This window comes from Zingiber officinale, chromosome 2A, assembly GCF_018446385.1.
Source record: "Zingiber officinale cultivar Zhangliang chromosome 2A, Zo_v1.1, whole genome shotgun sequence".
NCBI classification, from domain to species: Eukaryota; Viridiplantae; Streptophyta; class Magnoliopsida; order Zingiberales; family Zingiberaceae; genus Zingiber; species Zingiber officinale.
In genome coordinates this window covers 22,909,830-22,936,503 of record NC_055988.1, presented here as the reverse complement: position 1 = coordinate 22,936,503, position 26,674 = coordinate 22,909,830, and the positions used below count along the sequence as shown (strand labels likewise).

Sequence of the window (26,674 nt, the reverse complement as noted above, 5' to 3'; positions counted from 1 at the left end):
CCTTACCCCACATCAAAGTAGTAACCAAATTCTCGTACGTAGGAGATGAAGGTAGAGAATTCAACAACATCAGCGCCTTGTCTTCGTCTTCGATCTTCACATCAATCCGCTTCAGATCACTTACAATCTGGTTGAATACGTTGATGTGCTGGCTCAGATCGGTTCCTTCTGTCATCTTCAGCCCGAATAATTTCTGCTTGAGATACAGCTTGTTTGTCAATGATTTTGACATGTACCGGCTTTCCAGCTTTTGCCAAACTGTCACCGGTGACTCCTCGTCCATGACATGGTACATCACGTCATCCGTAAGACAAAGCCTGATTGTTGCTACTGCCTTCGCCTGAAGTTCTTCCCAATCTGATTTCTCCATGCTTTCCGGTTTTCTTTCTCCTAGCGCCTTCACCATGCCTTGTTGCACCAACAAGTCCTTGACCCTTCTCTGCCATAATCCAAAGTTTCCGGTTCCGTCAAACTTCACCATATCAAACTTCGCAGAAGTCGTCCCCGACATGTTGAAGAAATCTGCCAAAAACCTGGAGCTCTGATACCAATTGTTGTGCAAAGAGAGGGCAATACCTCTCAACCTTTCTGAACCGCGGAAGAAGAGGAAGAGAGAAAAGAGATCGCGCGGAACAACAAGACAAAGACGCACAAAAGAGAGCAAACACCAGGAAGGAGAAGAAGAAGAGAAAGAAAAAGAGTTACCGTGGTTCGGCGACTTGCCTACTCCACAAAATGGCCGAAACTTTATTAGAATTCTCTTCTACACAAGAGAATCACATCTAATGATTCTTGTGTTGTCTCATCTACAATGGGTTTACAATGATCCCTATAAATACTGCTAAACCCCCAGACCCGGTAAAATCGTAACAGAATTTGTTATGAAAAACATAACAAAATTCTGTTATATAAAATCTTAACAGAATTTTATTACGAAAAATCTTAACAGATTTTTCTTCCATGATATCCCTTCATCCAAATATGAGCCACTCATCAACAATAGTGATGGAATATTAAAGCAAGGTAGTAGACCAGAAGAGAAATTGATAGGACCTTCCGAGGAAGAGGGCTTCTTGGAGGGTGCATCAGAGGCTGGACTCTTGGTGTCGCAGTGCTTTCCGGGGCAATCAATGCGGTCGCCCCAATACAAGTACTTGCTCTCCACCACCGCCTTGGCGGCTTCCCTCGACGACGCGGAGGAAGCAGGGATCGCAGAGGAGAAGGCAACCCAAAGGAGCGCGAGGGCAGCGGCAGAGATGAGGAAGAGTTATACGACGAGGTGCCGTTGGAACCGAAGAATCGCCATAACGGTGAGAGTCCGAGGTGTGGTTCACTAAATTCATCAATCTACGAGACGAACTAATTTTGTAATGATATTTGAGAATATACATTAAAACTTATTAATGGGGATGTAGCTCAGATGGTAGAGCGCTCGCTTAGCATGCAAGAGATATGGGGATCGATACCCCACATCTCCATAAAATATTTTATTAGTTTATGTTTTTTATTTTGTATGTGAAAGTAATAAAACTCTTTATATATAATTTTATTATTCTAGCTACTCATTTATGAGAAATTCATGAACATACAATAGTGTTAATTTTTTTTTAAAGTTTAGGTTAAAAAAGTGAACATTATTTTTTAACAGGTTTTCGTTGATGATCTTGGATCGATAACCAAGGTTATCAAGAATACTTCCAACAAAACACACCCTAAATGATCATGATTTGCGTATACATGGGTGTGCATGATAACAAAACACTATAAATACAATTTTGATATTCTGCATACCGTACTCTGCACATCTCTTGAGTATCCAATTTGTTTTTTAAATTTAATTTTTTGTTATGCTTAATACTATAATCCAAATCCTACACTCAAAAGACCAACTCTTATTGACATAAGTGGAGCTAAAAAAATTCATATTTCGTTGATTCTATGTGCTGCCCACGAATGTCGCCTAGGCTTGCATCCGTGTGTGTATAGTATGTTATGCGATCGTCCGTGCCTGATTGGTAGAGGCACCTGGAATTGATCAAGGCATCTCAATTTTTTTTATTTTTTAAAATTAAAAAAAATCCATAAATCGGAGCTAAAAAAAATATCCTATATATATATATATATATATTATACCCGTGAGTATCTAATTTTGTTTAATTTGAACATTATAATTTAACATATATAGACACTAAAGGTAAAATCTAATTAGTTTAAACTCGGAGCTTAAAAAAAAAATAACACATGTAATTTAATTGGGGTGTCTGGATCAATTCTATGCGCTCGACAACACAGTTGTGGACTGTTCCACTACAAAAAAACAGCATTACCGACGGAATATTCCGTCGTAGTTCTGTTGGTAGAGGCATTCACCGACGGAAAATAAAGTGTCGGTGTAAAATTCGTCGGAAAATTATACTCTGACCGAATTACTGTTCCGTCGGTACATTTACCGATGGAATAACTAGTTCCGTCAGTAAATATATACCGAGGGAAAAGTTATTCTGTCGACAATTTTCGCTATCCTAATTTATGAGCCCGACAAAAGAGTTGTGGACTGTTCCACCGCGAACGATATATATATAGGTGCCCATCTTGTATTAGATTTATTTTTTAAAATTTATTTCTTTTAGCTCCTGAGTTAAGCCGATTAGATTTAAACTTTAGGGTTTAGGAGTTGGATTTTAGTGTTCAAGCTAAAAAAATTAAAATTAAAAAATTTTAAGTACCCATGGGTTATATAATATATGTATATTTTGGGTGTTTAGGATTTACAATTTAAAGGAATAAATTTTAAAAAAAAATTGAGATGCTTGGATCAATTCTAGGCGCGTGAATTGTTCTGCAGCGAATGATCCTTGTAAATTTCTCATGAAGGAGATCAATGATCATAAGCAAAGGAAACCGGAAATCTCCATGTTTCAGGAGATACATTCTCTTGTGAAACATAGAACAAACACACTATTGTAAAACAACAAATTACTACAATCAAAGTTAACTGCAAAATTGAATCATTACCCGTTCAACAAGCACGCAAGCTTTGCCAGGAGTCCCAACACCAACTGCAATTAGTTTAACTCTTGCTGCATCAAATTTGGATGAGTTTGCAAGTATCAAAAGAGAAGAGCTAAACTCACCAACAAAAACATCCAAAATGCCTCAAGAGTGCAACCACTAAAACACACTAATCCACACAAAAGTAGTTGATCATGTATCAATCAATCTGCTAGGACAATGAAACAGAACAGCTAACAATTGCCTAATCGAACAAACTAAGAGCAAGTGGTAATCAGATCTAGAGAAGAAAGATTTAGAAAATCAGTAGTTAGTATGAACGGGAGAAGGGAAAAAAGGAAGCAATTTGATATTTCGTTTTGGTCCCAGAGATCGCTGAGGAACAGGGCTCTCCAGTGCCCCCGCTGCGAATACACGGATACCATCTAGGGCATCCCGGGTTGCGGTCTCATTGACGCCGCTAGTAGCGATTGCGACAGAGGAACCATGCGACGCAACTTGAAGGATCAGCATCTGAAGCCGACTAGTGACGAGCCGAGTGAATCGGGGGATCAAACCCACAGATGGCTTCGACGGAGAATTCGATCAGCTTACGAGGGAACGAGGCGGAGAGAGGGTGAGCGACGGAGGAGAGGTCCTGCTCGCCGACGCAGCTGCAGTGGCGAAGCAACAAACCTTAACAACCTCCAGAACAAAATCTCAAGCAACAAGACTCTCCTTTCTTTTCCGCTGTCAAGGAGAAGGAGACGTGAGAAAGATCACAGTTTGCAATGTAATCTCGCGTCTTCTTAAAAAAAAAACTCTAATGGCCATTTAGACCAGGTGGAGTTGTACTCTCGCCTCTTCTTACAAACAAAAAAAAAATTGTAATGACCTTTTATACTAGATGGAGTTTAGAGTTTAGGGTTTAGAATTTAGTCCCATATCATTTGTTTTTGATTGACGGAGTGGAACTAGTGCTATAAAAGAAGAGGCTATGGCTCTAATTTATTCATATCTTTCTCAGCTTTTTGGCTAAGATCAAGTGTAGTATTTGTTTTTATTAGTTTAATATCTAATACATGGACCATTGGATCACTAAGATATTAAATTAATTTTTGTTTTTGGGGATAGATCATCTACTAGATCTTTCGTGTGTTATCCTTGTGTTGTACTATTGCAGGGTTCGTGTGTTAAGTTCAATTAACTTTTTCTATTAAGGTGGTGTTTGGTTTAGAGGTTTGGAAATAAGGGAATGGATTCATTTCCAAACCTGGATGAAACCCACCCCCTCCCTTAGGTTTTGATGGAATAGGAATAGGAATTAAGTTTTGGACAAAAATACCCTTAGTATATTTGTTTAATTTTTCTTTCATTTCATTTTCTCTCCTTGTTCTCTCTCATTATACTTTCTCTCTCCTCATTCTAACACCACCTAAATTAAGTTTATTTTTAAATTATTTATTACAGTCCATGAAATTAAATCATAAAATTTTATATATTTTAAAATAAATACAAAACACATAAAAAATAATCAAATTTTTTTTACTGATTTAATTATTAATTTTTAGTTAATAAATAAGAAATTTTAAAATTATAATTGAATAAATTGATGTTTTCTTAGATGAAATTTTGAAATAATTTAATTAAAATTTTAAATTTGATTAGGTTATTCATTTTAAATTTTAAATGTTATCAAGTTCTCAATTTAATTGGTATCAAGTATTCAACTTGCAAATCCTCCAGCCATGAAAATTTTTAACCGGTCTGTCAGTCCAGTGTTATTAGATCAACCGTCCATTAGAGAAAATTCATCCGTTAATTCACCAAGATTTAAACACGATCCTTAAATATTTGAGAAACTAAAAAAGTGCCCTACCGTGGTACTATTACACAAGAACAACCTTATTTATTGCTTAAAACTTATTCAATTAGTTATTAAATTTAATAATTTAAACTTATTTTATTTTATTTATTTAACATGTTTATAAAAAGTTATTGATGATTATTATTCACTAATAAACTTGTTCAAATTTATTCATAAGTTATTGAAACATGCCCAATTAATTAAAATTGTGTTGTATTGAACGCACATAAATAATTCCATATTAAATTGAACACCAAACTTATTTTTGAACCATTGGTTCATTTACTGCCCTATCTGGCATGCTTGGGATATGCAACGAGGGCAGAATGATAGCGCACGCTTGGGATATGTACCGAGAGCACAATGTTGTTACCATCTCGATGATCTTGAACCAACTCCAGACCAATGCTTTGGATAAACATGCTCGCTCAGTCAAACTGATAAGTAAATTGTTCGGTCACACTCAAAGAACAAGCCAAATGAAAGGCCATGGGGAAACCCTAACCCTACGGTCTACGGAGGGCCCTAACTATAGGAGAGTAACTCGAGGGGTGATTAGCTTGCGGGTTAGATTAACAAACATGTTAAGGTGCTTTCATACTAGGAAGCAACAGAGTTGGGAAAGTTGGCAACAAAGTTCTTTAATATATTTTGCAATGGGAGAAGGAAGCACGATGGCCAAAGTAAGATTGACTTTCCACATCTCTTCCCTCCAGGCCATTTCAAGTAGATATAAAAGAAACAAAAGGAGTTCAATAGGATGAACCCAGCATATCAAATGAGAACCACCAAAACCTCAAGAGTAAGATGCATGAATTGAGACTTCCTCCTCAAAATATTTGACAGTATGATTGATCATGTCTGAAAATTGAAAAGAGGGCATGCTGGCAATGGTGACTTGGTTATTGATTGGAATATGACTTTTTACTATGAGAAAAAGTTTTCCTTTGATCTCGCACACACTAAAACAAGAAAAAAAAACGTTAGTGCCCAAAAACCAGGGGAAGTCTTTGGCGATAGCCCTCCGACGCTAATGACGCAAAGCCTCTGCGAGTGGCGGCCATGAGCACAGCCACCGGCCAAATCGAAGACAACTCCGTGGGTGTCCCTCAAGGCCTACGACGTCGGCAATTGGGGAAGTTCGCGACATGGACACTATCTTTCTATGTGTTGGCAATAGGCAACAAAATCGATCGGAGCGGCAGCAAACAAGAGCAAAAGGAAGGGGTAGCAATCTTAAACAGGAGATTTGTCATGCATTTATAACTAACTATATGCTCTGATACCATTGTTGATACTCAATATGCATGAATCAAAATGAATTAAAATGGTAAACACTTAGTAACAATCTCCCGCAGATCTACAATCGACAACGATTGGATTTGATGTCGGGAGATCAATCATAGGATCGGAAGGCTCTCCACAATTCCACGAACCAAATCCCACCGTCTCAAATGTTCTTCTCACTCTCCCGTTGTCTCTTTCTCTACACCGTGAATCACCCCCCCCCCCCCAATGATCCTTGGGCGTACCCCTTATAAAGGAAAATAACCCAAGGATATAATGGACTTTTCCATTAAGAGTAGTGGGGAACGTGGGCATGTTCCCACGTTCCCCATTTCCTGTAGGATCAGCATCTGAAGCCAACTAGTGACGAGCCGAGCGAATTGAGGGATCAAACCCATAGACAGCTTCGGCGAAGAATTTGATCAGCTTACGAGGGAGCGAGGAGGAGAGTGGGTGACCGACGGAGGAGAGGTCCTGCTCGTCGACGCAGCTACAGCGGTGAAGCAACAAATCTTAACTGCCTCGAGAACAAAATCGCAAGCAACAAGACTCTCCTTTCTTTTCCACGATCAAGGAGAAGGAGACGTGAGAAAGATCACGGTTTGCAGTGTACTCTCGCCTCTTCTTAAAAAAAAAACTCTAATGGCCATTTATATCAGGTGGAGTTGTACTCTCGCCTCTATTTACAAACAAAAAAAAACTGTAATGACCTTTTATACTAGGTGGAGTTTAGAGTTTAGGGTTTAGAATTTAGTCCCATATCGTTTGTTTTTAATTGACAGAGTGGAACTAGTGCTATAAAAGAAGAGGCTATGACACTTTCTCATTCATACCTTTCTCGGCCTTTTGGCTAAGATCAAGTGTAGTATCTGTTCTTATCAGTTTAATATCTGATACATGGACAATTGGTTCACTATGATATTAAATTAATTTTTATTTTGGGGAGGGATCATTACAGTAGCTTGCTATTGGATCCTTCGCGTGGCATCCCTATTTTGCACTATTGTAGGGGTTCGACGCACGCGACCACGATAAATTAAATTTTTATATTAAATTAAGTTTTTTTAAAATTATTAATTATAGTGCATGAAATTAAATCTTAAAATTTTATATATTTAAAAATAAATATAAAACACATAAAAATAATTGAATTTTTTTACTGAATTAATTATTAATGTTCAGTTAATGAATAAGAAATTTTAAAATTAGAATTGAATAAATTGATGTTTTCTTAGATTAAATTTTGAAATAATTTAATTAGGTCCTTCAATTTAATCGAAATAACTTAATTAGTGTTTTTTTTTAATTTGGTAAGAAAAAATGATTTTACTCCGCCGAAGAAAGATAAATCATGTACCAAACAACTTTCTGTTGGTGCAACCTTAGGTCAAGGTTGACCTGGTTGACCTGACTCGAGTTGACCTGACTCGAGTTGTATTTTGATGTTTGACTTAGGAAGATTGATGGTGCAACCTTAGGTCAAGGTTGACCTAGTTAAGTTGTATTTTGATGTTTGACACTCGTGGAAGAGTTGTATTCTTGATATGGGACAAATGTTTGGGAGATTATTGGTGCAACGTAGGTCAAGGTTGACCTGGTTGACCTAATTCGGGAAAGAGTCCAAGTATGGAGACTTGGCAACGGAAAAAGTCCAAGCAGGGAACTTGGCACTGGAAAAGTCCAAGCAGGGAGCTTGGCACGCGAAAAGTCCAATCAGGGAGCTTGGCACGAGAGAAAGTCCTAACTGGGATGTTAGGCAGGTGGAAAGTCCTGGTGAGTGAAGCCAGGCAGTGGGAAAGTCCTAACTGGGATGTTAGGCAGTATGGAAAGTCCTGGTGAGTGAAGCCAGGAAGTGGGAAAGTCCTAACTGGGATGTTAGGCAGTTGGAAAGTCCTGGTGAGTGAAGCCAGGCAGTGAGAAAATCCTAACTGGGATGTTAGGCAGTGTGGAAATCCTGGTGAGTGAAGCCAGGTGAAAGTCCTGGTGAGTGAAGTCAGGCAAGGGAAAGACCTAGTGAGTGAAGCTAGGCAGTTTGGAAGTCCTGATGAGTGAAGCTAGGCAAGGGAAATCCAGATGGGTCAAGGTTGACCAGACATCTGGTGAAAAGTCCAAGCAAGGAGCTTGGCACGGGAAAAGTCCAAGGATGGAGACTAGGCACGGAGAAGACCAAGTTGGAGACTTGGCACGGAAAGCCGGAGAGGGCTCGGTAGCTCGTTCTCCGGACTGTGGTCAGAGAGGGCTCGGTAGCTCGTTCTTTGGACCGGACGAAGTCGGAGAGGGCTCGGTAGCTCATTCTCCGGACTAGGTCAAGAGAGGGCTCGGTAGCTCGTTCTCAGGACCATTTAGGGTTTAGGGCTGGAGCTCTAAACCTGGATCGGTCTTGTGACCGATCCAGCTATACGCCTGAGTATCTGATCGGTCTGGTGACTGATCAGATAACAAAACAGAAGGGTTCTGTAAGTCATCTAACCTGCTGTGAGTGAACTGATCGGTTTGGAGACCGATCAGTAGGGAGTCTGATCGGTCTCCACGACCGATCAGAGATGCAGCCACCTCTCTGGAAGAGAGGTGGGATCGGTCCGGGGACCGATCAGACTGGGGCCTGATCAGTCTCCAAGACCGATCAGAGGTTCCCTGGACCGATCAGGCCCCAGCCTGATCGGTCCAGGTACTAGCCGTTGCGTAGCAACGGCTAGTTTCTGCTATGTCTTCTTCGCAGGTTATAAAAGGAGTTCAAGGATTTCTACAGTGCGCTCTTGCTACTTCTTCTTCCTCCTTGAGCTGCTGTTCTTCTGACTGCTGTAATTTGAGCTTTGCTGAGCTCGCTTCATCGGCTGGTTCCTGCTGTTGTAGGCGTCTCGTGAAGTTGCTGCTTCATCCAGTCGACAAGAAGGCAAGCTAGGGTTATTACTTTTGTATTGTACTTAGTTTCTTGCTGTATTCTTGTACACTCTGATCTTGTTGCTGCAAGAAAGTATTGTGGCGAGGTTTCTCCACCCAGAAAGAGTTTGTTTTAGCCGGTTTTCCGGGGACTCATCCACCGACGGATTGATAGGGCTCGTCCACCTTACGGACACGCCGAGGAGTAGGAGTTTCATCTCCGAACCTCGTTACATCGTCGAGTTCGAGTTTGAGGTTTGCTCTTCCTTATTTTCGTTTCTATTGGTTTATTTTCCGCTGCGCTAACCTAGTTTGTAGAAAGAAACGAACGATTTGGGGCGGCTATTCACACCCCCCCCCTCTCTAGCCGAGGACCATCGATCCTAACAAGTGGTATCAGAGCGAGGCCGCTCTTCGACGGATCAACACCCGGGGGAGCACGGGCTAGAGATGGATCTCTATGGAGAAGATGTCACGATTCAACCCTTCTACGAGTCTCACGACAACTTCACATATTGGAAGGTAAGGATGATGTATTTTCTTAGGACTAATATGTTAAATTGGTTCTGTGTACAAGAAGGGTTTTCCCCTCCGATGGATGAGGAAGGAAAACTTATTAAGAAGAAGGAGTGGACGAAAGAGCAAATCCGACAATCCGAAATCAATGATGAGGTAACGAAAATCATTGAATTTTCTTTACCTAATGATATTTTGTGTAAGATAGGAGGATACAATAATGCCAAGGAGTTGTGGAACAACTTGGCCAAACTCCATGAGGAGAGCCCCACTTCAAGCCATGAAGAGGAGCCTAGTGAGCCAAGTAGCTCACATCGTGGAGGTGAGGAATTAGAAGTTGAGGGCTACTCAACATCTAAAGAAGAAGAGGAGGTGAGTTCTTCTCCAAGATCGGAGTACGAAGAAGAAGCTTCTACCTCCAGGAGGGATGAAGAAGAGAGCATCCATCCATCCTCAAACCTAGGTAACTCAAGCATTTTAATTTCTAGCAAATTACACATAATGTGCTTTGAGTGTAGGAAATTTGGGCACTACAAGAGTAAGTGTCCAAAGAGGGTTAGAAAGACCCCACCGGCGCCAAAGGTCAAGAAAGCCGGAGTCCCGACATGCAAGAGCAAGAAGCACGTGGTGTGCTTCCAATGCAAGCAACGAGGACACTATAGGAGTCAATGTCCAAGGGGGAGGCAACCTCACAAGGACAAGAGGCCAAACACGTGTAAAGGGGGAGCTAAGGCAAACCCTAAGGTAACATTTAAAGCTCATTCTTGCAATTCTAGTAGGATGCATGCTAGTAGTCTTATTGCCATTGTCAATAATGATAAGCATGTTAACACTAGAAATCGATACATGTGCTTAGGAGCCAAGCATGTTAGCCTAGATAAGAACAATTCTAGAAATGCTAACCCTAGAATTAACTCATCTAAGGCTAAGGAAAATCTAGATAGAAATCCCAAATCATCTAGACACATGCCTAGGAATACCTCAAAGAAAAATGATAAATCAAAACTTGAGGTATTAGAGAAAGAAAATCAAGTCTTGAGGTCAAGACTTGACTCTCTAGAAAAGGCTCTTAAGGATTTGACTCTAGGTTCTAGGGGTCAAAAACCCAAGTCCAAGGACAAGAAAGGTTTGGGTCACAAACCTAAGTCCCAATTGGTCAAGCCCACTTATCATAATGTTTCATTCGATTATGGAACAAAACCTAGGGCTAGGAAGACCATTACCAAGGTCACAAGGGGAGTCACCCCTATAGTTGACATTGATGAGACCCAAATGACCAAGGCTTTAAAGCCTAAGAGGGTCATTAGGAGGGTTGCTAGGAAAGTTATCCCTAGTGAATATTTAGTGAACCCAATGAGCTCTAATAGGTATTGGGTTCCTAGGAGCATCTTCTCTACCCCATAGATGGGTTAGAGAGTGTCAACTCCGATTAGAAGGGTAGTTAACCCAACTTTGAGGAAATTGACACTCAAGGAGCATTTTCAAGGTTTTGAGAACTTTTGAAAATGAAATGGAATTATCATTTACTCCTTTGAAGAGTTAAATGTGCCTAAAGATTGGAAATTTCATTTTTAATCTCAATTGGCATAATTTGGGAAAATCTAGAGAACTCTCGAAAAAAAAATGAAACATGCCAAGTTTTGAGGATAAATTTGATCTTTAAGTGGCATGAATTAATCTAGAGTTCAAGAAGTGTCAAAATTAGGATTTTGGCATTTTGGGGCAATCTAGGATTAAATTTGAAGTTAGCCAAGTGGTTAAGGATACTTAGATAGGTAATCTAGGTATATTTATTTATGCTAAATCTTGCCATGATTGTTTGCCCTCACATGTCATGACATCATGTTTAGTTTTATTATCATTTGAAATGTCATGATAATGCTTAGGCTAGTTTTTATGTCATGTTTATTTAAGTTTCAAACTTTATGCCATGACATCATGACTTTGGCACATGTTTTCATTTATGATACCATTTTATGCCATGTCATCATCTCTTGCATTAATAATCAATTGAATTGATTTAAGGATGAAAAACACATTTTGATATTGAGATCAAATTTATGTTTAGAAAATGCATGAGACCTTAGTCTAAGATACCTAAACCCATATCTCACATTAAAATTGCCATGGATGTGTTTGATACACTTTAGATGTGTGTGAGATATTAGGATCATGAATTAGGATCAAGGTGCATAGTTCTTGTACCTAGATGAGCCTAATTCAAGAAATGGAGGATCATAGGGAAAGCTTGTGTACAAGTCATGTACATTTAGCCCTAAGATTATGGTCCTAAATTAAAAGGTTTAAAATCATTTTGAAATTGATTTGGAAAACCTTGATGAAGACATCTTAGTGATTGCATTCATCATTGAACATTGTGATACAAAGTTGAGTTAAACTTGAACTATTTAAAAGTTTTTAAACTTTGTATCAAGATTTGAAAATGGAAGTTATTTTCATCGAAAATTATTTTTCCATGATAGTGTATGTTATGAGGAATGTATCCTTAAAATTTTACAATTTTTGAAATTTTCTGTGATTTTCTAGAGGTTTCTGAATTTCGGGAGAAGAAATCAGAAATCTGATATCAGACTTGTGGACCGATCAGGAGGTTGCCTGATCGGTCCAGGGGATGCTGGATCGGTCACTGTGACCGATCCAGGGAATCCCTGATCGGTCTGATCAGGGCGTGCCAAATGCTGATTTTTCGACTGTTTTGTCTGAAATTTCAGCTGGGAGTTGGTGTTTTGGATTTCTAAAGGTTTGAAACTCTTCAAGACATTGTTGGTGCAATGGTCAAGGGGGAGTTGACCTTTAGGGGGAGTTTTTACCTAATTGTCAAGGGGAGTTGACTCTTAGGGGGAGTTTTTACTCCTTAAGACTTTTAAGGATTAGTGACATAGGATTGTCACTAAGTTGATTGTTGAGTTTAGTATCAAGGGGGAAATTAAGAGTTTCAATGAAAGGTATGGGACTTTCATTAGGAGGAAACTCTTGACCTTGACTCTCTCTTTTTGATGTGTGTCAAAAAGGGGGAGAGTGTTGGAGAATGGGAGAATGTTCTAGATAATGTTCAAGGAAGAACATTGAAGAACATTGGGAAACCTAAGTTAGGTTATCGGATTAACCTAACTTGATTATGGTTTTGTCAAACATCAAAAAGGGGGAGATTGTTGGTGCAACCTTAGGTCAAGGTTGACCTGGTTGACCTGACTCGAGTTGACCTGACTCGAGTTGTATTTTGATGTTTGACTTAGGAAGATTGATGGTGCAACCTTAGGTCAAGGTTGACCTAGTTAAGTTGTATTTTGATGTTTGACACTCGTGGAAGAGTTGTATTCTTGATATGGGACAAATGTTTGGGAGATTATTGGTGCAACGTAGGTCAAGGTTGACCTGGTTGACCTAATTCGGGAAAGAGTCCAAGTATGGAGACTTGGCAACGGAAAAAGTCCAAGCAGGGAACTTGGCACTGGAAAAGTCCAAGCAGGGAGCTTGGCACGCGAAAAGTCCAATCAGGGAGCTTGGCACGAGAGAAAGTCCTAACTGGGATGTTAGGCAGGTGGAAAGTCCTGGTGAGTGAAGCCAGGCAGTGGGAAAGTCCTAACTGGGATGTTAGGCAGTATGGAAAGTCCTGGTGAGTGAAGCCAGGAAGTGGGAAAGTCCTAACTGGGATGTTAGGCAGTTGGAAAGTCCTGGTGAGTGAAGCCAGGCAGTGAGAAAGTCCTAACTGGGATGTTAGGCAGTGTGGAAATCCTGGTGAGTGAAGCCAGGTGAAAGTCCTGGTGAGTGAAGCCAGGCAAGGGAAAGACCTAGTGAGTGAAGCTAGGCAGTTTGGAAGTCCTGATGAGTGAAGCCAGGCAAGGGAAATCCAGATGGGTCAAGGTTGACCAGACATCTGGTGAAAAGTCCAAGCAGGGAGCTTGGCACGGGAAAAGTCCAAGGATGGAGACTTGGCACGGAGAAGACCAAGTTGGAGACTTGGCACGGAAAGCCGGAGAGGGCTCGGTAGCTCGTTCTCCGGACTGTGGTCAGAGAGGGCTCGGTAGCTCGTTCTCTGGACCGGACGAAGTCGGAGAGGGCTCGGTAGCTCGTTCTCAGGACCATTTAGGGTTTAGGGCTGGAGCTCTAAACCTGGATCGGTCTGGTGACCGATCCAGCGATACGCCTGAGTATCTGATCGGTCTGGTGACCGATCAGATAACAAACAGAAGGGTTCTATAAGTCATCTGATCGGTCTGGAGACCGATCAGATGAGTTGAGCCAACCTACTGTGAGTGAACTGATCGGTCTGGAGACCGATCAGCAGGGAGTCTGATCGGTCTCCACGACCGATCAGAGATGTAGCCACCTCTCTGGAAGAGAGGTGGGATCGGTCCGGGGACCGATCAGACTGGGGCCTGATCAGTACCCAAGACCGATCAGAGGTTCCCTGGACCGATCAGGCCCCAGCCTGATCGGTCCAGGTCCTAGCCGTTGCGTAGCAACGGCTAGTTTCTGCTGTGTCTTCTTCGCAGGTTATAAAAGAAGTTCAAGGATTTCTACAGTGCGCTCTTGCTACTTCTTCTTCCTCCTTGAGCTGCTGTTCTTCTGACTGTTGTAATTTGAGTTTTGCTGAGCTCGCTTCTGATTGAAGCTTCGTGTGAGCTTCATCGGCTGGTTCCTGCTGTTGTAGGCGTCTCGTGAAGTTGCTGCTTCATCCAGTCGACAAGAAGGCAAGCTAGGGTTATTACTTTTGTATTGTACTTAGTTTCTTGCTGTATTCTTGTACACTCTGATCTTGCTGCTGCAAGAAAGTATTGTGGCGAGGTTTCTCCACCCAGAAGGAGTTTGTTTTAGCCGGTTTTCCGGGGACTCATCCACCGACGGATTGAAAGGGCTCGTCCACCTTACGGACACGCCGAGGAGTAGGAGTTTCATCTCCGAGCCTCGTTACATAGTCGAGTTCGAGTTTGAGGTTTGCTCTTCCTTATTTTCGTTTCTATTGGTTTATTTTCCGCTGCGCTAACCTGGTTTGTAGAAAGAAACGAACGATTTGGGGCGGCTATTCACACCCCCCCTCTCTAGCCGAGGACCATCGATCCTAACACTTTCTAATAGATAAAATTCAAGTATTCAACTTACTAATCCTGTGATGGTCAATCCAACCATAAAAATTTTCCACCGGTCCATCAAACCAGTGTTCATAGATCAATCGTCCAATAGAGAAAATTCAAGTATTCAACTTACTAATCTTGGGATGGTCAATCCAACCATAAAAATTTTCCACCGGTCCATCAATCCAGTGTTCTTAGATCAATCGTCCATTAGAGAAAATTCATTCGTTAATTCATCGAGATTTAAACTCAATCCTTAAATATTTGGGAAATTAAAAAAAGTGCCTTACTGTGGTACTATTACACAAGAACAACCTTATTTATTGTTTGAAACTTGTTCAACTATTTACTAAATTTAATTATTTTATTTTATTTTATTTATTTAACATGTTTATAAAAAAGTTATTTATGATCATTATTCACCAACATACTTGTTCAAATTTATTCGTAAGGTATTGAAATTGTGTTGTATTGAACGAACAAAAATAATTCCTTATTAAATTGAACACCAATCTTATTTTTGAACAATTGGTTCATTTACCGCCCTATCCAGCACGCTTGGGATATGCAACGAGGGCACAATGATAGGGCACACATGGGATGTGTACCGAGAGCACAATGTTGTTACCATCTTGATGATCTTGAACCAACTCCAGACCAATGCTTTGGATAAATAGGCTCGCTCAGTCAAACTGATAAATGGATCACTGAAAGAACATGCCAAATGATAGACCATGGTAAAACCCTAACCCTACAGTCTACGGAGGGCCCGAACTATAGGAGAATAACACGAGGGGTGATTAGCTTGCGGGTTAGATTAAGTAACATGTTAAGGCACTTTCATACCAGGAAGCAACAAAGTTGGGAAAGTTGGCAACAAAGTTCATTAATATATTTTGCAATGGGAGAAGGAAGCACAACGACCAAATTAAGTAAGATTGACTTTCCACATCTCTTCCCTCCAGGCTATTGTAGGTAGATATAAAAGAAACAAAACGAGTTCAATAGGATGAACCCAGCATATCAAATGAGAACCACTAAAACATCAAGAGTAAGATGCATGAATTGAGACTTCCTCCTCAAAATATTTGATAGTACGATTGATCGTGTCTGAAAATTGAAAAGAGGGCATGCTGGCAATGGTGACTTGTTATTGATTGGAATAAGACTTTTTACTATGAGAAAAAGTTTTCCTTTGATCTCGCAAACACAAAAACAAGTAAAAAAAATGTTTGTACCCAGAAATCAGGGGAAGTCTTTGGCGATAGCCCTCTGATGTTAATGACGGAAAGCCTCAGCGAGTGGCGGCCATGAGCAAAGCCACCAGCCAAATCGGAGACAAACTCCGTGGGTGTCCCTCAAGGCCTACGACGTCGGCAATTGGCGAAGTTAATGACATGGACGCTATCTTTCCATGTGTTGGCAGCGGGCAACAAAATCGATCGGAGCGGCAGCAAACAAGAGCAAAAGGAAGGGGTAGCAATTTTAAGCAGGAGATTTGTCATGCATTTATAACTAACTATGTGCTCTAATACCATTGTTGATACTCTAAATGCATGAATCAAAACGAATTAAAATTGTAAACACTTACAACGGTCTCCCGCAGATCTGCAATCGACGAAGATTGGATTTGCGGTCGGAAGAGCAATCATAGGATTGGAAAGCTCTCCACAATTCCACGAACCAAATCCCACCGTCTCAGATGTTCTGCTCACTCTCTCGCTGTCTCTTTCTCTACACCGTGAATTGTCCCCCATGATCCTTGGACGCACCCCTTATAAAGGGAAATAACCCAAGGATATGATGGGCTTTTCCATTATGAGTAGTGGGGAACGTGGGCATGTTCCCACGTTCCCATTTCCTATAGGATCGACATCTGAAGCCGACTATTGACGAGATGAGCGAATTGGGGGATCAAACCCACAGACAGCTTCGGTGAAAAATTTGAACAGCTTACGAGGGAGTGAGATGGAGAGAGGGTGACCGACGGACGAGAGGCCCTGCTCGTCGACGCAGCTGCAGCGGCGAAGCCACAAACCTTAACTAGCTCCAGAACAAAATCGCAAGCAACAAGACTCTCCTTTCTTTTCCACGGCCAAGGAGAAGGAGACATGAGAAAGATCACGGTTTGTAGTGTACTCTCGCCTCTTATGAAAAAAAACTCTAATGGTCATTTAGACCAGGTGGAGTTGTACTCTCGCCTCTATTTACAAACAAAAAAAAAACTGCAATGACCTTTTATACTAGATGGAGTTTACATGTTAGGGTTTAGAATTTAGTCCCATATCTTTTGTTTTTGATTGACGGAGTGGAACTAGTGCTATAAAAGAAGAGGCTATGACACTTTCTTATTCATACCTTTCTCGGCCTTTTGGCTAAGATCAAGTGTAGTATCTGTTCTTATCAGTTTAATATCTGATACGTGGACCATTGGTTCACTATGATATTAAATTAATTTTTGTTTTGGGAGGGATCATTACAATAGCTTGTTACTAGATCCTTCACGTGTCATCCTTGTGTTGCACTTTTGCAAGGGTTCGGCGCACCCGACCAAGTTAAATTAAATTTTTATATTAAATTAAGTTTATTTTTAAATTATTAATTATAGTCCATTAAATTAAATCTTAAAATTTTATATATTTAAAAATAATTAAAATTACAAATGAAAGGAGATCCCATATTCAATATATCATCAAATGAATATTAAAAAAAACATCCTATAAAGATATTTTATATAAAAATATACTTTTTTCAATATTATTGTATCTACAACAACCTAATCAATTATTTTATTTTAATCAAATTTATTATTTAATTACCTGAATACCAATTTGGCTACACCGTGGGGGTAGAGTTTGGTTCAAGTTTGGCTTGAGGTTGGTTCGTTTAAATGTTATCAAGTTCTCAATTGAATTGGTATCAAGTACTCAACTTTCGCTGACTAATCCTGGGATGGTCAATCTAGACATAAAAATTTTCCACTGGTCCATCAATCCAATGTTCTTAGATCAATCGTCTATTAGGGAAAATTCATCCGTTAATTCACCGAGATTTAAACTCGATCCTTAAATATTTGGGAAACTAAAAGTGTCCTATCATGGTACTATTACACAAGAACAACCTTATTTATTGTTTGAAACTTATTCAATTATTTATTAAATTTAATTATTTTATTTTATTTTATTTTTTTAAACATGTTTATAAACAAGTTATTGATGATCATCATTCACCAATATACTTGTTCAAATTTATTCATAAATTTTTGAAGCATGTCTAATTAATTAAAATAGTGTTGTATTGAACGCACATAAATAATTTCATATTAAATTGAACACCAAACTTATTTTTGAACCATTGGTTCATTTACTGCCTTATCTGGCATGCTTGGGATATGCAACGAGGGCACAATGATAGGGCACGCTTGGGATGTGTACCGAGAGCACAATATTGTTACCATCTCGATGATCTTGAACCAACTCCAGACCAATGCTTTGGATAAATAGTCTCACTCAGTCAAACTGACAAGTAAATTGTTCGGTCACACTGAAAGAACATGCAAAATGAAAGACCATGGGAAAACCCTAACCCTACGGTCTATGGAGGGCCCAAACTATAGGAGAATAACTCGAGGGGTGATTAGCTTGTGTGTTAGATTAACTAACATTTTAAGGCGCTTTCATACCTGGATGCAACAGAGTTGGGAAAGTAGGCAACAAAGTTCTTTAATATATTTTGCAATGGGAGAAGGAAGCACAAAGGCCAAACTAAGATTGACATTCCACATCTCATCCCTCCAGGCTATTGCAAGTAGATATAAAAGAAACAAAACGAGTTCAATAGGATGAACTCAGCATAGCAAATGAGCACTATGTGAAAAATGACTTTTTACTTCGCCACAATTTACTTCGTCAATTTAAATATACGAAGTAAAAGTGTATAAGCAACTTCGCTGAAAAAACCGACGAAGTATATACAAATATAGACTTCGCAGATTTAAAAACACGGGCTTCGCTTTAAACTGAAAAAAGCTATTACTTCGGAAAGTTGTTAAATACCGAAGTAGTAACGTCGTGAATACAATTTTTAGTGTTTACTCTGAAGTAATAGTACAAGAGTTAACTTTTATTTTGAGACCACTTTTATTTCCCCCCACTTTTTCGTTTTCTTGGGTTAGGGCTTCCCTCTGCCGAAATTGATTTTTTGGACCTCCTCTTCCTTCCCCTTCATTTCAGTCCTCTCCGTTCCCCCTCGTTAGGGCTTCCGATTTGGAGTCTTAGGCAACAGAGATGAAGGTTTCCTCGTTAGGGCTTCCGAAATAAGGTTTGGCAACTTGAACTTTCTTACGCAGGGTTTAGGTTGCAAGTGTTTGAGATATACCGTATGTTTTCAATTTGATAGAGCTGGTGGAAGGCTGAGGTCCAGGTTTCTTTCCTTCGATTTCTTTTTCTTATTCTTCTTCTTTTTCTCCTCCTTTATTTTGCAAAATCATGTTTTAGACGGTCTCCAATTTGTTGTAGGTTTGGTGCTATTCTTCCAACAAAGACAAGTGTTTGGACTTTTTTTTTTGCTTTTTTTTTCAGTCTCTATGTTTATGAGGTCATTACCTAAAGGGCTGATTCATGATGCTTTTTTGGAGTAGATACTTCTGTTTTCGGTTGTTCTTTATTTGGTTTGTTGTTGTGGATCGTGATGAGACCAGTGGTGGGGGCTGCCATAGTCCTCACTGGTCAGTGGGAAGGCAAGGAACACAAATTTCCGGCGACGGCAACTGCTTCTGGTGGCCCACAGACCTTCAAAGGTTTCTCCGGTGAAGTCTTGGGGAAGAAGAGTGTGGCAACCTTGGAAACCGTGGCCAGCAAGGCAAGAGAGGTTGCATTCAAATTTTGTGCCCCGAAAGTCAAAATGAACAGGGAGGGCGGTGGTTTCAAGAATGGCACGTCACCGCTGGAGCTGTGCACGGCATTTTCCAAAGTAGAGATCAGTCAAGGCACGACATTTGAAATACAAAATTTGAATTCATTCTAAGCAATTCAGTCAAGGCACGACATTTGAAATTTTGAAATTTGAATTCAGTCAAAGAAATTCAGTCAAGACATGGCATTTGCGGCATTTGAAAGTCGAAAATTGAATTCAGCCAACAAAATTCAGTCAAGGCACGTCATTTCAAATTCAAAATTTGAATTCACAATTTGTTGCTGTAAAATAGTATCAACTACTTCAGTTATTACCAAAAATTTCAAAGTCGTATCTATCTATTACTTCGATCTAGAACGAAGCTAAATGTAATTTAATCGATAATTACTTCAGAAATTAATGATATATGACGAAGTAAAAGTAATCCATTACTTTATTTTTAACCGAAGTTAAAGTAGGTATATTACTTCACAACAAATACTATACGATGAAGTCGAAAAGGATTAATTACATCGGTGTTTTTAAAAACCGACGAAGTTATATGCACTTTTTACTTCGTAATATGTCCGAACCCGACACCCAATACGACTTCATTTTTTCTGGGCCTATGACTTCGGAGTTTATCCGAAGTAAAATGAATCTTTTTACTACACGCGTGTCTACTTCGGTAAAAACAGGTCTTTTACTTCAGGTAATCAACGAAGTAAAAAGTCGTTTTTCACATAGTCGAGAACCGCCAAAACCTCAAGAGTAAGATGCATGAATTGAGACTTCCTCCTCAAAATATTTGACAATACGATTGATTATGTTTGAAAATTGAAAAGAGGGCATGCTGGCAATGGTTACTTGGTTATTGATTGGAATAAGACTTTTTACTATGAGAAAAAGTTTTTCTTTGATCTCGCACACACTAAAACACGCAAAAAAAAAATGTTAGTGACCAGAAACCAGGGGAAGTCTTTGGCGATAGCCCTCCGACGCTAATGACGCAAAGCCTCTACGAGTGGCGACCATGAGCACAACCACCGGCCAATATCAGAGCAAACTTTGTGGGTGTTCCTCAAGGCCTACGACGTCGGCAATTGGGGAAGTTTGCGACATGGACACTATTTTTCCATGTGTTGGCAGCAGGCAACAAAATCGATCGGAGCGGCAGGAAAAGAGAGCAAAAGGAAGGGGTAGAAATTTTAAGCAGGAGATTTGTCATGCATTTATAACTAACTATGTGCTATGATACCATTGTTGATACTCTAAATGCACGAATCAAGACCAATTAAAATGGTAAACACTTACAACGATCTCCCACAGATCTACAATCAACGACGATTGGACTTGCTGCCGGAAGAGCAATCATAGGATTGGAAAGCTCTCCACAATTCGACGAACCAAATCTCACCGTCTCAGATATTCTTCTCACTCTCTCGTTGTCTCTTTCTCTACACTGTGAATCATCCGCCATGATCCTTGGACGCATCCCTTATAAAGGAAAATAACTCAAGGATATATTGGACTTTTCCATTAATAGTAGTGGGGAACGTGGGCATGCTCCTACGTTCCCATTTCCTATAGGATCAACATCTGAAGCCGACTAGTGATGAGCCGAGCGAATCGGGGGATCAAACCTACAGACACCTTAGGCAAAGAATTTGATCAGCTTACGAGGGAGCGAGGCGGAGAGAGGTTGACCGACGGAGGAGATGTCCTGCTTGTCGACGTAGCTGCAGCGACGAAGCAACAAACCTTAACTGCCTCCAGAACAAAATCACAAGCAACAAGACTCTCCTTTCTTTTCCGTGGCGAAGGAGAAGGAGATGTGAGAAAGATCACGGTTTGTAGTGTACTCTCGCCTCTTCTTAAAAAAAAAACTCTAATGGCCATTTATACCAGGGGTTCATTACAATAGCTTGCTACTAAATCCTTCACGTGTCATCCTTGTGTTGCACTTTTGCAGGGGTTCGGCTCACCCGACCAAGTTAAATTAAATTTTTATATTAAATTAAGTTTATTTTTAAATTATTAATTATAGTCCATTAAATTAAATCTTAAAATTTTATATATTTAAAAATAATTAAAATTACAAATAAAAGGAGATCCCATATTCAATATATCATCAAATGAATATTAAAAAAAAACATCCTATAAAGATATTTTATATAAAAATATACTTTTTTCGATATTATTGTATCTACAACAACCTAATCAATTATTTTATTTTAATCAAATTTATTATTTATATAATACTCTTATATTAAAATATTACTTGGTCAAAATCATTTAAATTTTATTAAAATTAATTTAAATTATTAAAATCATTTTAAAATATTTGTAACACCTACCTAAGAAGTTGTTATACAACTCCTAGTGACGAGCCGAGCGAATTGGGAGATCAAACCCACATATGACTTCGGCGGGAAATTCGATCAGCTTACGAGGGAGCGAGGCGGAGAGAGGGTGAGCGACGGAGGAGAGGTCCTGCTCGCCGACGCAGCTGCAGCGGCGAAGCAACAAACCTTAACTGCCTCCAGAACAAAATCGCAAGCAACAAGACTCTCATTTCTTTTCCGCGGCCAAGGAGAAGGAGACATGAGAAAGATCACGGATTGCAATGTACTCTCGCCTCTTCTTAAAAAAAATCTGTAATGGCCATTTAGACTAGGTGGACTTGTACTCTAGCCTCTTCTTGCAAAAAAACAAAAAAACTACTGTAATGACCTTTTATAATAGATGGAGTTTAGAGTTTAGGGTTTAGAATTTAGTCCCATATCATTTGTTTTTATTGGCGGAGTGGAACTAGTGCTATAAAAGAAGAGGCTATGGTTCAATTTTATTCATACCTTTCTCGGCCTTTTGGCTAAGATCAAGTGTAGTATCTGTTCTTATCAGTTTAATATCTGATACGTGGATCATTGATTCACTATGATATTAAATTAATTTTTGTTTTGGGGAGGGATCATTACAATAGCTTGCTACTAGATCCTTCACGTGTCGTCCTTGTGTTGCACTTTTGCAGGGGTTCGGCGCACCCGACCAAGTTAAATTAAAATTTTATATTAAATTAAGTTTATTTTTAAATTATTAATTATAGTCCATGAAATTAAATCTTAAAATTTTATATATTTAAAAATAATTAAAATTACAAAAATAATTGAATTTTTTTTACTAATTTAATTAAAATTTTAAATTTGATTAGCTTATTCAAATATAATTGAAGAACCATAATTAGGGTAGTTTATTTTTTTTAAATTTGGTTAGAAAAAATAATTTTACTCCGCCCAAGAAAGATAAATCACATACCAAACAACTTTCTAAGTGGGATGACATTTAATCCTTAGGGAATACCAATTTGATTACACCGTGAGGACAGAGTTTGGTTCGTTTAGATGTTATCAAGTTCTCAATTTAGTTGGTATTCAACTTTCGTTGACTAATCCTGGGTTGATCAATCAAGCCATGAAAATTTTCCACCGGTCCATCAATCCAGTTTTCTTAGATCAACTATCCATTAGAGAAAATTCATCCGTTAATTCACCGAGATTTAAACTCGATCCTTAAATATTTGGGAAACTAAAAAAAGTGCCCTATCGTGGTAATATTAAACAAGAACAAACTTCTTTATTGCTTGAAACTTATTCAATTAGTTATTAAATTTAATAATTTAAACTTATTTAATTTTATTTATTTAGCATGTTTATAAAAAAGTTATTGATGATCATTATTCACCATTATAATTTTTCAAATTTATTCGTAAGTTATTGAAGCATGTCCAATTAATTAAAATTGTGTATATTGAACGAACATAAATAACTCCGTATTAAACTGAACACTAAACTTATTTTTGAACCATTGGTTCATTTACCGCCCTATCCGGCATGCTTGGGATATGCAACAAGGAGACAATGATAGGGCATGCGTGGGAAGTGTACCGAGAGCACAATGTTGTTACCATCTCGATGATCTTCAACCAACTTCAAACCAATGCTTTGGATAAACAGGCTCGCTCAGTCAAACTGATAAGTAGATTGTTCGATCACACCGAAAGAATTGGCCAAATGAAAGACCATGGGAAAACCCTAACCCTACGGTCTACAGAGGGCCCGAACTATAGGAGAATAACTCGAGGGGTGATTAGCTTCCAGGTTAGATTAACTAACATGTTAATGCGATTTCATACCAGGAAGAAACAGAGTTGGGAAAGTAGGCAACAAAGTTCTTTAATATATTTTGCAATGAGAGAAGGAAGCAGAAGGGCCAAAGTAAGATTGACTTTCCACATCTCTTCCCTTCAGGCTATTGCAAGTTGATATAAAAGAAACAAAACGAGTTCAATAGGATGAACCTAGCATATCAAATGAGAACCACCAAAACCTCAAGAGTAAGATGCATGAATTGAGACTGCCTCCTCAAAATATTTGACAATACGATTGATCATGTCTGAAAATTGAAAGGAGGGTGTGCTAGCAATGGTGACTTGGTTATTGGTTTGAATAAGACTTTTTACTCTGAGACAAGGTTTTCCTTCGATCCCACACACACTAAAACAAACAAACAAAATGTTAGTGCCCAGAAATCAGTGGAAGTCTTTGGAGAAGGGCCTTCGACGCTCAAATCAGTAAAAATTCCGAATGGGTGAGTGAAGAACAGTAGAGAACGTTTTTGTGAGAGTAAGCTTGAGATGTTGAACAAAACATACTTTGGCAACGGAGAGGGCTCCCTTTTTATACCACCTCTCATAACCTCGTAATCATGAGGTGATGAAGAATGTCAGAGGTTGATAATGGAAAGTAAAAAACTTGTGCAATAATTGTCCAAGGAATCTTCCCTTACCCACATGTGTATCTCTTTTGTTGTTTATAACTTATGCCATTGATGAGGTAGTTAAAGGAATATGCTGTCATAAGTGGTCGGTTGATGATAAACATGATAATCCCCCAGAAAGGTTTTGGAAGAATATTCTTTAACATAAGGTTGTTACTTTGACAAGTAGTTAGGATTTGCTGCTCATATTGTCTGATGAGGAACACGAACTCTCTAGTGCTCGCCGTGAAGACACGGACGCCATCAAGGGCATCCCGGGTTGCAGTCACATCGACACCCCCCGTAACGATTGCGACGCAGCTCGAAGGATCGACATCTGAAGTCGATTAGTGATGAGTTGAGCGAATCAGGGGATCAAACCCAGAGAATTCAGTGGAGAATTTGATGTGCTTACAAGGGAGCGAGGCGGAGATAAATTCTAGCTTGATACTATCACGAGTATAATAATTAAATTATTAATTATAATATTTGAAAATAATTTTTTTAAATCAATTAATTTAAAAATTTATCGAAATCATGAGCATTGGGTTACGATTGATTATGTTTGAAAATTGAAAAGAGGGCATGCTGGCAATGGTTACTTGGTTATTGATTGGAATAAGACTTTTTACTATGAGAAAAAGTTTTCCTTTGATCTCGCACACACTAAAACAAGCAAAAAATAATGTTAGTGACCAGAAACTAGGGGAAGTCTTTGGCGATAGCCCTCCAACGCTAATGACGCAAAGCCTCTACGAGTGACGGCCATGAGCACAACCACCGGCCAATATCAGAGCAAACTTTGTGGGTGTTCCACAAGGCCTACGACGTCGGCAATTGGGGAAGTTTGCGACATGGACACTATTTTTCCATGTGTTGGCAGCAGGCAACAAAATCGATCGGAGCGGCAGGAAAAGAGAGCAAAAGGAAGGGGTAGAAATTTTAAGCAGGAGATTTGTCATGCATTTATAACTAACTATGTGCTATGATACCATTGTTGATACTCTAAATGCACGAATCAAAACGAATTAAAATGGTAAACACTTACAACAATCTCCCACAGATCTACAATCAACGACGATTGGACTTGCTGCCGGAAGAGCAATCATAGGATTGGAAAGCTCTCCACAATTCCACGAACCAAATCTCACCGTCTCAGATATTCTTCTCACTCTCTCGTTGTCTCTTTCTCTACATTGTGAATCATCCGCCATGATCCTTGGACGCACCCCTTATAAAGGAAAATAACTCAAGGATATATTGGACTTTTCCATTAATAGTAGTGGGGAACGTGGGCATGCTCCTACGTTCCCATTTCCTATAGGATCAACATCTGAAACCGACTAGTGATGAGCCGAGCGAATCGGGGGATCAAACCTACAGACACCTTAGGCAAAGAATTTGATCAGCTTACGAGGGAGCGAGGCGGAGAGAGGTTGACCGACGGAGGAGATGTCCTGCTTGTCGACGCAGCTGCAGCGACGAAGCAACAAACCTTAACTGCCTCCAGAACAAAATCACAAGCAACAAGACTCTCCTTTCTTTTCCGTGGCGAAGGAGAAGGAGATGTGAGGAAGATCACGGTTTGCAGTGTACTCTCGCCTCTTCTTAAAAAAAAAACTCTAATGGCCATTTATACCAGGGGTTCATTACAATAGCTTGCTACTAAATCCTTCACGTGTCATCCTTGTGTTGCACTTTTGCAGGGGTTCGGCTCACCCGACCAAGTTAAATTAAATTTTTATATTAAATTAAGTTTATTTTTAAATTATTAATTATAGTCCATTAAATTAAATCTTAAAATTTTATATATTTAAAAATAATTAAAATTACAAATAAAAGGAGATCCCATATTCAATATATCATCAAATGAATATTAAAAAAAAACATCCTATAAAGATATTTTATATAAAAATATACTTTTTTCGATATTATTGTATCTACAACAACCTAATCAATTATTTTATTTTAATCAAATTTATTATTTATATAATACTCTTATATTAAAATATTACTTGGTCAAAATCATTTAAATTTTATTAAAATTAATTTAAATTATTAAAATCATTTTAAAATATTTGTAACACCTACCTAAGAAGTTGTTATACAACTCCTAGTGACGAGCCGAGCGAATTGGGAGATCAAACCCACATATGACTTCGGCGGGAAATTCGATCAGCTTACGAGGGAGCGAGGCGGAGAGAGGGTGAGCGACGGAGGAGAGGTCCTGCTCGCCGACGCAGCTGCAGCGGCGAAGCAACAAACCTTAACAGCCTCCAGAACAAAATCGCAAGCAACAAGACTCTCATTTCTTTTCCGCGGCCAAGGA

General features: G+C 39.3%; 3 non-coding genes and 2 pseudogenes across 3 annotated transcripts; 4 read left to right on the top strand and 1 right to left on the bottom strand.

Moving 5' to 3' along the window:
- LOC122043587 overlaps positions 1-16,394 on the bottom strand; it is a 40,016-nt pseudogene extending 23,622 nt beyond the window's left edge.
- On the top strand, positions 4,006-4,190 carry LOC122044492 (annotated as a pseudogene).
- Positions 6,975-7,172, top strand: LOC122044815. Its single transcript, XR_006129814.1, has one exon. It is a non-coding gene; the product is annotated as a U2 spliceosomal RNA (small nuclear RNA).
- A 597-nt stretch (positions 16,395-16,991) lies between the features above and the next one.
- Positions 16,992-17,188, top strand: LOC122044557. Its single transcript, XR_006129593.1, has one exon. It is a non-coding gene; the product is annotated as a U2 spliceosomal RNA (small nuclear RNA).
- Positions 17,189-22,381: 5,193 nt separating this feature from the next.
- Positions 22,382-22,579, top strand: LOC122044534. Its single transcript, XR_006129577.1, has one exon. It is a non-coding gene; the product is annotated as a U2 spliceosomal RNA (small nuclear RNA).
- Positions 22,580-26,674: the final 4,095 nt, after the last annotated feature.